The sequence below is a fragment of the Vombatus ursinus genome, unplaced genomic scaffold, assembly GCF_900497805.2.
Source record: "Vombatus ursinus unplaced genomic scaffold, bare-nosed wombat genome assembly UNPS02010548.1, whole genome shotgun sequence".
In the NCBI taxonomy this organism is placed as follows: domain Eukaryota; kingdom Metazoa; phylum Chordata; class Mammalia; order Diprotodontia; family Vombatidae; genus Vombatus; species Vombatus ursinus.
Window position 1 is genome coordinate 7,703,430 of NW_020950326.1, and position 11,479 is coordinate 7,714,908.

Genomic DNA, 11,479 nt, shown 5'->3' on the forward strand with positions numbered 1-11,479 from the left:
GTGGGCATGCCAGGCCCTCTTTGATCTGACCCCACTCTTATCTGGTCTACCTTATCTTTCCCTTTTAAACCCAGAACACTTACTGTCCATACACAATGCTGACTTGCTTTGACCAGATAAGTCTTAAAATAACTCCTACTCTTGTTTATCTTTGTGTGTGTATATCTTCCTTCTCAACCAGACTACAAACTTCTTCAAGGCAGGGACCATGCATCATATTTATTCACGTCTTCTCCCCTTAGCCCAGTCCCAGCCCTAATAAGTATGCATTGAAAGTGATTAGTAAAAATACTTTTTAATTAATTAGGCATATAATGGGGGTAGCTATTTGTTTAATAAATGAATTAGGCTCTTGCTAAATCTTCTGACCAGCAGCACACATTTAGAAGAAGGATGATTAAGGTTAGAGGTATATCCTGGGTATAGTTATTACCCAGGCTAATGTCTACCTGGAGATGGAGACTGAAACAACTTCTTTGACCTAATTAGCACTGTTCTCTAACTCACTGAGCTAACCAGTCATGTTATGACTTATAATTAATAAGGCAGGTAGGTAAATAGAGTACCAGACTTGGGATCAGGAAAAAAATGAGTTCAAATCTTGCCTCAGACACTAATGAGTTATGTGACCCTGAGCAAGTCATTTAACCTGTCTGTGCCTCAGTTTCCTCATTTATAAAATTAAGGGTAGTAATAGCACCTCACAGGGTTGTTGGGAGCATCAAATGAAATAACATATGTAAATTACTTTGCAAACCTTGAAACACTATATAAATGCTGGATATTTTGTAGAAAAATCAGTGAGAGGTGTTGGATTTGTTCCATTGTAGTATACATTCTCTCAGTCCTCAGTGTTTGGAGAAACTGGGTCACCAGAGGATGAAAAAGGAGGCAGAAATAAATAGACATATCTCTTTATTGAACCTCAGTGCCCTCTGGATCTGCTCCTCTGAATTCAAAGAAGCTTGTGTGGTTGAATGAGCTCATTCCCCACCCACCTAACTCCTCCTCTTGCTCAGGCCTGCAGCTTACACATTTATTCTGATGATGTCATAATCAGGGTCAACAGAGGCCCCTTTCAAACACATAAGTTTTTAGAAGGCGACCAGGGTCACTCTCTCCTCCATTCACTCTAGTACACATAGAAATAATGTGAAAAGTGAATTAGGTCTATGTGCTGCTCAGGCATCAGTCCTCTCTTCAATGAATAACTAACTCCAGAAATTTGACATCATGGTGTAGCAGAGAGAACACTTATTTTATAGTCTGAGGACCTGGATTTAATTCTCTGTTGTATTGTTTGCTAGCTGTGTGATTTTAGGCAAGTCATCTGACTGCTCTGGGTCTCTGCTACAAAAGGAGAAGGGACTGGCTAGATGATACGGAAGGCCCCTTGCTAGCTCTAACCTATGAACATCTTTCATCTGTGCAGCCTGACCTCATTTAGGCTTAACCTCATTCAAGTTTAGTTCAAACTGGGAAAGCAGGTTGGTACCAAGTGATAATCTCTCCATTTTGCCAATGGGAAGACTGAATTCCCAACTGAGGAATTCTCCCAATTGGAAATTCAGGTGACTGTCCCATAAGTCACCCAGGGATCAAAAACCAAACCAGGGTATCCTCAGCAGATGAACATGCCACCCAGGGGTCAACCCTAGTTGACTCAGTTTAAATACTAGGTTTTGCTGCCACAGAAACAAATGTAAACATCTTTTTGGAATCTTAGTGCTACTGCTGAATTCCAGGAAATCCAGTTTTCCAGAGTTACATAAGACAAGTACAGATGATTTGTAGCTAAAAGTGCCTGTGTACACATGTGCATGTATGTGTATGTGTGTGTATGTCTGGTGGAAGGGGGGAGTCTGTTTTCATAAATCACTAAAAAACACACCTGCAGCTGGTTTTGTGTCCCAAGTATATTGATGGATACTTCCTGCCCAGGCATCTTTAGCCCCTAATGAAGGAGTAGCCCACATAAATCCGATTAGCGGCCAGCAGAAGTGGTGGGGTTTTGTGTATGTCGTTTTTTGGGTCTTGAAAGCCTTAGAGAGACCTTTATTTTTGTGGGGTATGTCTGGGAATGTCTTTGAGCCTGTAATCCTTTTGATATTTGATCTAAGCAAGGGAGTATGACTGCCCGCTTCCTCCCCTTGCAGAGGCATATTCAGCTCACAGAATCATTCAAACTAGGGGAGGTATCTGTGGAAGGGAGGAAATGTTGAAAGGTACTGGGACTGAAATCCTCCCATCAGGAATATGGAGCAAGGAGAACTACAGTGACTTAAGGAGAAGCCAAATACAGAGTAGTCCAGAATGCTGCTGGGCTCCGCAGTCAAATGGTGAACCCTGAAGTTGGCAAAAGGAGAGCAGAAGAGCTTTTTAAAATTCTCTTCAATCACACAGTCCCAGGACATCAAACTTTAAGTTCTCATATCCTTCAAACCTATCCCTAAATCTCCCATACTTCCAGCCCAGGTGTCTCTAAACTCCACATTTTTAGCCCTCTTCTGTCCCCTGAATCTGTATACCTAAACATGTATATCCTTAAACCCTCAAATATTAAAATCTATGTCATGCTAACCCATATTCTGACAACTCATCTGTCATCTCAGACTCTCACATCCCCAGTTCCATGTTTGGAAGTTTGGATTTCCAGGAATTAACTGCAGGCTGTTGCTTAACTACACAATGAAGATACAATAATAAACACGCAACTCTAAAGACCTATTACTCAAAAAGCAAGGATCTTGTCTTCTGCTTCCTTTGGTGTGTAGGTTGTCTAGTGCTGGGCTTGGCATTAGTCATCATTTATTAAGTGCCTACTATGTGCCAGGTGCTGGAGATACAAAAACCAAAAATAAAAACAATTCTTACCCTCACAGAACTTGCAAACTATGAGGAAGGGGCAGCAAGGAAATGTATACACCTATAAGTAAATACAAAATCTGTGCAAAGCAACTACAAGGTAATATGTAGGTGGGACACTTGCCTGGAGGGGCATGAGAGGCTTCCTGTAGGAGGTAGCACTTGGGATCATAGAATTATAGATTTAGAGGTGGAAGCACTCTTAGAGGCCATTCAGTCCTGCCTTTCATTTCACAGGACAGATGAAGGAAGCTAGGGATTTTAAGAGGTATAGGTAAGGAGAGAGTACATTCCAGGAAAGGGGCTGTTCTGAGAAAAGTCTTTGATTGATACAGGAGGTGGTTTGCTATGTACTAGAAATAGCAAATAGGACAACTGGGCAAGAATGGAGAGTGTATGAAGGAAATAATGTGTAACGAATCTGCAAAGGTTTGCTAGAGCCATTGGATACACTTGGCATTCAATCTTTGGCATTTCTAGGCTGGGTAGGATTCTTTCAAGATATAGAGACTGTTGGCAAAATTAATTGTTGCCCTTGTATCTCTCTCTTCCCAATACCTTAACAATAATCATCGCCAGACCAAGAGCTCCTAGCTCATATCCAGGGACTGTTAACACAGAATATGCAGTGCAATGGAGAGAAACAGGAGGTCCCGGGAAGCCAGAATGATTATTGACAATAACAACTCACATTCATATTGAGCTTTAGGTTTCTCCAAGTGTTTTCCTAACACCAACACTTTGAGTTAGGTCATACAAGTGTTGTTATCTCTATTTTACAAATAAGGAAACTGAGGCTTTGAGAGTTTAAGTGATTTTTTCCCATGGTAATGTAGCTACTAATGGGCAAGGGCAAAATTCAAATTCAGACCTCTTGACAGCAACTCTAGGACTCTTCCTACTATTTCATCCTGCCTCAACTTAAAAAAATTGCAATTTATTTCTAACATCTGGGAAAAGTTGCTTAGCTAAATGTACTTGGCTTGCTCACCTTTTTGCTGTGTGTGTAAGTTTTAAGTCTTTATTTAATTTTGCACAAAGAAATAGACAGGGCAGAGAGTCATAGTCTAGACCAGTTGGCTGGATAATGTTGGAAGCAACACCTGATATTGATTGAGCACCTACTACTGTGTTGAATTCTGTGTTAGGCTAAGTGAGAAAACAGAAGAAGGCATGGGCTCTCATCATAAGGAAGTCTAGTTAGAAAGACAAGGTATTCATACAGTATCAGGCAGACTATATTGTGACTTTGTATAAGTATACACAGTGCATTGAGTGCTAGGCCTGGAGTCAGGTAGACTCATCTTCCTGAGTTCAAATCTAACCTTGGGAATTTACTATCTATGTGACCCTGGGCAAGTCACTTACCCTGTTTGCCTCAGTTTCCTCATCTGTAACATGAGCAGGAGAAGGAAATAGCAAACCACTCCATATCTTTGCTAAGAATACTCCAAATGAAGTCATGGAGAGTCAGATATGACTGAAAATGACTTGAACAGCAATCATCATACGATCAGAGAGGTTCACAGATCTAGAAGTGAAAGAGACTTCTGAGGTCGTTTAGTTCAGTCTCTTCTTTTTTTTTCCCCTTAGGCAATTGGGGTTAAGTGACTTGCCCAGGGTCACACAGCTAGTAAGTGACAAGTGTTTGGTCTGAGGCCGGATTTGAACTCAGGTCCTCCTGACTTCAGGGCCAGTACTCTATCCACTGCGCCACCTAGCTGCCCCCAGTCTCTTCTTTTACAGAGAAATAAATGGATTGTGGGATTTGAACCAGGTCATCTGACCCAGGCCAAGTTCCATTCTATAATCCCTCCCTACCTTTGTAGCTGTTTTTCATGTGGCCAAACTTTAACATATAGTGCCAGTCTTTTGCTGCTAAGACTTACCAAACTAACCCAGGATGGTGTTTGAAGATGTCTGATTCCCATTCAAAACTTTTGCAACTTAGTGGGACTTTTCTCACTAAGTTTGTGCTTCAGTGGAAAGAGCACTGACCCCAGAGTCCTAGGACTTGAGTTCAAATCCTACTTTTGATTCATATTAACTATTTGTCCACAGGTAAACTCTCTTGCATCTAAGTTCTTTGCTCTTCCGAATGAAGAGATTGAACTGGATGTCCTCTAAGATGCCTTCCAGCTCTTATATCCTGTGATCCTTGGAGAACACAGGATCACCTCTAGAACAAAATGGAGAAAGACAGAGTAAAATTGTATTAGATTATATGACACAGATTATAAGAATGTACTTATGAGTTCCTTAGCTCTATGTTGCATGGGGCAGTTTCTCCAAAATGAGGCAGAATGCATCTCTGTTTCCTGATGTCTGTTAGATGACCTGCCCCACTCCGTCAACAAAAGACCTGGTGGGAATGTCCATGTTGATGTTACCAAGGTTCACAGTGAAGCAGATTTGCTCATTGGGAAGAAGGAGATTCAGTTATTATCTTTTAAGAGTAGTTATTTCTGAACTTCATCAGTTAGGGGCACGAGGCAGGAGAATCTGCAAAGGTAGAATAAGCCAGAGGTTATACTTGAGTCTATATTCTTCTGTAACCAGATTGTTGGAACTCTACTCCTCCCTTTCCTGCCTGCCAAGACTTGCAGCCAGGGTTGTATCTTCCCACCCTCATCTTCCCCTCCAGCAGATGACTTCATAGCCACCTACAGCAGAGGAGCTCTCCATGCCTTGTGGCCAAGATGGCCTTGCTTATAAGGTAAAGACGGCATTGGATTTCAGATATTCTGCTGACACAAAAGAGATAACTCTGAAAATTTGGGAGACAGCACATCATGTTTTGACATTAGAAGGGTATTCTTTAAAAAGTACCCTACAGCTAATGTGCCTGATTTGTTGAATGGGCCTAAGCTATGGGTTGGTGGGTGGGGGATGAGTGTCTCATGGTGTTGAGAAAAGGTGGTTGGAGGTAGATGTGTTGTAGATCTTATTTGGATCCTCAACAGCGTGGCCAAACTATAAAATAAGTTATATTGTTCATACACCATCTAACTCACAATTTGGGATAGCTTTTTTGTTTTTGTTTTCGCCTTTCTGAAAGAAAAAGAAAAAAAAAAGTCTTTCTAGTCTGCTGCTACAAGGAAAGGGCTGGGTGCACTCTGGCAAACTTAAAAGTGTGCATGTATAATATGGGGCCCAAAGAGTCTGTGCCTAGTGATAGGCCTGGGCTGGTGCTCTAGCATCAGAAGAAAAAGGCATGAGAGCCCTATAACTTATTGGGACTCAGTTTGGGAAAATACTGACTGCCATCTGCTCCCTGGGCCATCCTAGATCCAGGCCCAGACTGCTCACTTTTCTGTGGCCGTCTCTCTGTGGCTGTGACTGCTCCTGCTGCTGCTGGGTGCAGACTTGATTTCTTTTTTAAAGGGAGATTAGAAGGTGATTTGAAGCCTATCAGCAATGGAAAGAGACTGTTTTCTGCGTCTAATCAGAAGAATTCCAGGAACTCTAGAAAACGGAATGCTCTGGAGAAAAGGGAGGCCAATCTATGAAGAATTTTATGTTGTTTTTGTTGTTTGAGCAACATTGATGCTCTGTTAACTGGGATCTCTGGAACTCATTCTCTAAGAATGGAGATGCTGGGATATACCCCATCCACAGCTCTCTTATGTTGGCAGAGAGGCCATTTCTTGGTCCTTCGTACCTAAAGATAGGGTTGGAAATCCTCTGAGATCTAACCTGACACATAATTGGATGTTGAGGAAACTGACCGATAAAAATCATTTTCCCAAGGGAGAACCCATTCCCAGATCTAAACTACCATAGTTTGGCAAACCTGAGAATGGAAGCCTGCCTTTCGAACTGAAAATGTCCTTATCACAGTGGACATAAGCTACATCAGTATGCGGGAAACCACTCCTTTTCCCCTTCACTTCCCTCCATATGCCCCCCTCGATTTCTTCAACAGCTCCTTCGTTAGACACCAATTTAAGTCTTGTATAGTGATCAGCCATCTCTTCATTTGCAGCCATTTTAACCTGCTGCGTCGGAAGCTGTTGCAATTAAATTTTAATTGAGATGCATGCTGTTTAAGCAGACACAAGACAGCTACAGCTATTGCTAATTAATTTTCTTCCAAAATGACAACATTTAATAATTATACTGCATGTTGCTAGTGTTATTTATATAGTCTTCACTTTTTTTTTCCCTTAAGGCACATCCCTCATAGATGTAGTTGGCTGTGTTCTCATGCATGGCAACTGTGATTAGCTTCAAAAGTTGACTGGACATTTATGCTTAGTAAGTTAGTAAAAGTATAGCAGAGATTTTTGGGGAGGATCAGACGTTTGAATGAAGGAGTCTAACTGTTTGCTGGGTAGATCAGGCACTTCAGCATTCCATCAGATCTAGATTCTATGCAAATGTGGGCTCTGGGAAAAGACACTTCATCTGTCCGAGGCTCAGTTTCCTCATCTGCAAAATGGGACTACTAATGCTTGCTTTATAGGGTTGTTAGAATACATTTTAACACATTTTAGTGTCATTGAGAGAGCACTAAACCTGGAGTTAGGAGATCTGGTCCTGAACCCCAGTTCTGACCATGCCTAGCTGTGGGATTCTTTGCAATTCATTCACCTTCCTGAACCTCACTTTCTGAATATGTAAAATAGGGAGCTTACTAATAATGATATATGTACTATCTTCCACAATCAGTGGATGTAAAGTACTTTTATATAGACTGTGGGGAGAGGGAGGTCTGGGGTTTATACCTATGATTTAATCAGTGTAGAGAATGCTGGGATGAGGGAACTCCCTCTACCAATGTAGGTTAGATGCTTCTCTGCAGTTTTGCAAGTTAGAGTCTTAGAGAATTGGCTAAAGAAAGATTAAATGACTTGCCCAGAGTCACCAAGCCAGAGGCTGGAGTTGAAACTAGGCCTTCTTGGTTCTGGATTCAGCCCTCTAGGCTCTGTCCGAAGTCACACTGCTTCTTTATAGGCCATAAAACACTATATACAAGTGTATGCTTATAGTAACTAAGTACATAGCACTTCAATTTTCTCATCTATAAAATGAAGGGTTGAACTAGTTGACTAATAGGAACCTTTCCTCTCTCTCTCTCTCTCTCTCTCTCTCTCTCTCTCTCTCTCTCTCTCTCTCTCTCTCTGTCTTCCTCCCTCCCCTTGCATCTCTGTTTCTGAGTCTTTCTGTATGTCTATCTGCCTCATACACACATACACAGACATACACACACATGCATGTGTGTAGTTTGATATGACCTGTTCTTGATGAAACCTTATGAGTTTTATGTGATTGCTGCAAAGTGTTCACAAATAATGCCTTTAATAACACATTTTGGAATTCACCAGGAATAGGATTCAGGCTCACCTGTCCATTATTTGGAGATTTCATTCTGTTTCCTCTTTTGAGAATTGGGATAATATTTGCCCTTCTTTAGATGTCTTACTTTTCTGGTTCTCCAGTACCTTTCCAACATTACTTCCAATTAATACCTCCACAGTAGCACCTGCTCATTCTTTCAATACCCTATCATGTTGCTCATTTAGGTCTGGTGACTTGGGTTCACTGAGGAAAGCTAAATGCTGCCTGACCCCATCTCCGTAATTATCTTACATTTCCAGTCTCTGATAACCATTTTCTTCTCTCCTTTTCTGTTCTTTTTCCTTGGAAGAGAAAAAAAATGAAAATAATAATGGAGTAGCTCAGCCTTCTTATTGTTGTTATACTACCCCATCCCCACCCCCAGCAACAACTGTGTCCCTTTTTTAATCTTCCTGTTTCCCCTAAACAACAACCCAAACCCCCATTTTTGTTGCCCTCAGTATTCATAGTCTGCCTCAACTCATTCTGGTTCTTAAATCATTATATTTATCATCATCATCAGAATTAATAGCAGATCTGTCAGTTGGTCAACATTTATTAAGCATTTACTATGTGCCAGGCACTGTGTCAAGTTCTTGGAATACATATTGAAGCAGAAAGAAAGTCTCTTCTTTTAAGCAGTTTATATTTTAATGGAGGAAGATAATATGTAAAGGGGAGCAGAAAGGGGAGGGTCATTGGAGACCAAGGTCTGTGGAGTTGAGTCAGAGGCAGCCTGGGAAAGAATGGGGACATGGTTGCCCTGGGCATTCTCCTTAAAATGGAGGTACTTCCAAGGTAAAGGAGGAGTAACCCTGGGGTGCAGTGAACTTCTAGGGCACAGAAGTGTCCAAAGTCTTGTGGAGATGACCAGGGTTGCACAGCTAATAAGAATAAGAGGCCACATTTGAACTGAGGTCTTCCTGAATCCACTGTGATAGCTACTTGCTTCCATATCTCTGTCAGTTGTTTTATCTGGATACCCATGCCTTTTTAATTGACACCTCCTTTTTAGTTTTTTGCTAGAACCAGACCATCCCTCAGCCTGGGGCCTGGCCAATGTAGTAGCTGAAGGAATCCATTTAAGAAGACATGGTTGGTTGGATCCAGGCTCAGGATCAGGAGTTTAAAGCTGTGGGGTGGATATTTTGTTTTTCTGGGAAAGAGTGCTTCATCTTTAAAGAGGGGGAAAAATAATAACTGTTTCATCTCCTTTCCCATGAGGATGATGCAGTGAGGACAAGAAAGCTAGCATCATGTAGTAGTGTATGGATGTATGACTTGAATTAGGGACCTTGAACTTCAAGGAGATTGGCCCAGTGAAGCTTAAGATGAAATTCCCTCAGGTACCTGATCTAATTAAAATGGTCTACATGGGGATTTAGGTCTTTCTTCCATAATGTCCAGAGTTTGGTTGTTACATGTACAGTTTTCCTCAAGAAAGGGTGAAGACTATGCTGACAAAAAGTGATCTTGTATATGGGGGGAGGATGAAAAAAGTGTGAGATCAGAGTGGGAGGTGCTTATGTGAAAGGGAGGAGCTAATTACACTAATCAATCCAGGTTTTAATTAATCTGAGTTCTGGGGTCTGAGAGATTTGGAAATGACTGGTTTGACCAGCTCCTTGCTTGTTCATAACTAGCCTTGAACTATATTAATTCCTATTTTTTTCACCTTTGCTTTTGCCCTTTTTCTCTGTATTTCTTTTCCTTTTACACATTGTTTGAATGTATGAGTGTTATATGAGTGTCCACATACAGACTTCTCAGTGTCTCCTTCATTCATTCATTCATCAGACATTTGTTAAATGCCCACATACTGGTTGTGTGATTCTGGACAAATCATTTAACTTCTCAGTGCCCCAGTTGCAGAGCAGGGGCAGACTAGCTTTGGTAGTGAGTTTCCTAATAATGATAATAATAATGATGATGATGATGATGATGATGATGATTATTATAGCTAGCATTTAATAGGACTTTAAAGTTTGCAAAGCACTTTACATATATGTTAACACATTTGATCCTCATAACAACCTTATGTAATGGGTGCTATTATTATCCTCATTTTACAGATGAGGACAAAGGCAAAGAAGAAAGGATGGAAATAAGCATTTATTAAATACCTACTACGTGCCAGGCACTGTGTTAAGCACTTTACAAATATTACCTCATTTGATCTTCACAACAACCCTGGGAGGTAGGTGCTATTATTATCCCCGTTCTATAGTTGAGGAAACAGAGGCAGACATGGGTTCATTGATTTTCCTCAGGCCACACAGCTAGTAAGTGTCTCAGGCTGGATTTGAACTCAGGTCTTCCTGACTCTATGACTAGAGCTCTATTCACTGTGCCACCCAGCTGCCCCCATGGAAAGGAAGTTTACTATTATACCAATGAAGTCACAGGTCTGGTGCAAAAAGGCCAAAAAAAAGTTTACTGTGCATTTAAGCCCAGAGGTAGTAAAATAATGTAGTGAAAACAACAGTGGACCTAATTTAAGAAGATCTCATTCAAGTCCTAGCTCTGGCAGCAACTAGTTGTTTGACTTTGGGCAAGTCCCTTAGCCTAATATAGCAATAAGAATATTTTTGATACTTACTTCATAGGGTTGTTGTGAAGATTAGATGAAATCATTTATGTAAAGCAATTTAAGGCCATACAAGTATGACCTTTTATTATTGTGAGCAACCTAGGTGGCAAAGTAGATAGTGTGGGACTTGAAGTTGGGATGATCTGAATTCAAATCCTGCTTTAGATACTTACTACTATTTGACCCTGGGCAAGTCCTTGAATCTCTCTGTGGCTCAATTTCTTGACTCTGTAAAATGAAGAGACTGGATTCAATGACCTCCAAAATGTATAACTTGTAGCTATAGAGTGGTGATCCTATGTCTAGCAGTGCCCAGTGGTGGGTGTTGGGGATGGTGCAAAGATAAGTAAGGCCTTGGCACTCACGGTGCTTTGACATGTGTTCTATATTTAAGAACTCATGCCATCTCTGTCCCCTCCCCCAACTGTTTTTTATCTAGATTTCTTTATTCTATGTTCTATACCCTCATGTCCTGATAGATAACATGATAAATTAAATCCTTACTGGTAATGACTAATATCTTTATAGTGTGTTAGCCCAAATGAATCCAAAGGAAAACTGGGATTTTAGGCTGGTTTGTAAATGGGGGAGGTATCTAGGACCATGAAGAATCTTCCTGGACCTATTCAAATTACTGTGTGTGTGTGTGTGTGTGTGTGTGTGTGTGTGTGTGTGTGTGTGTGT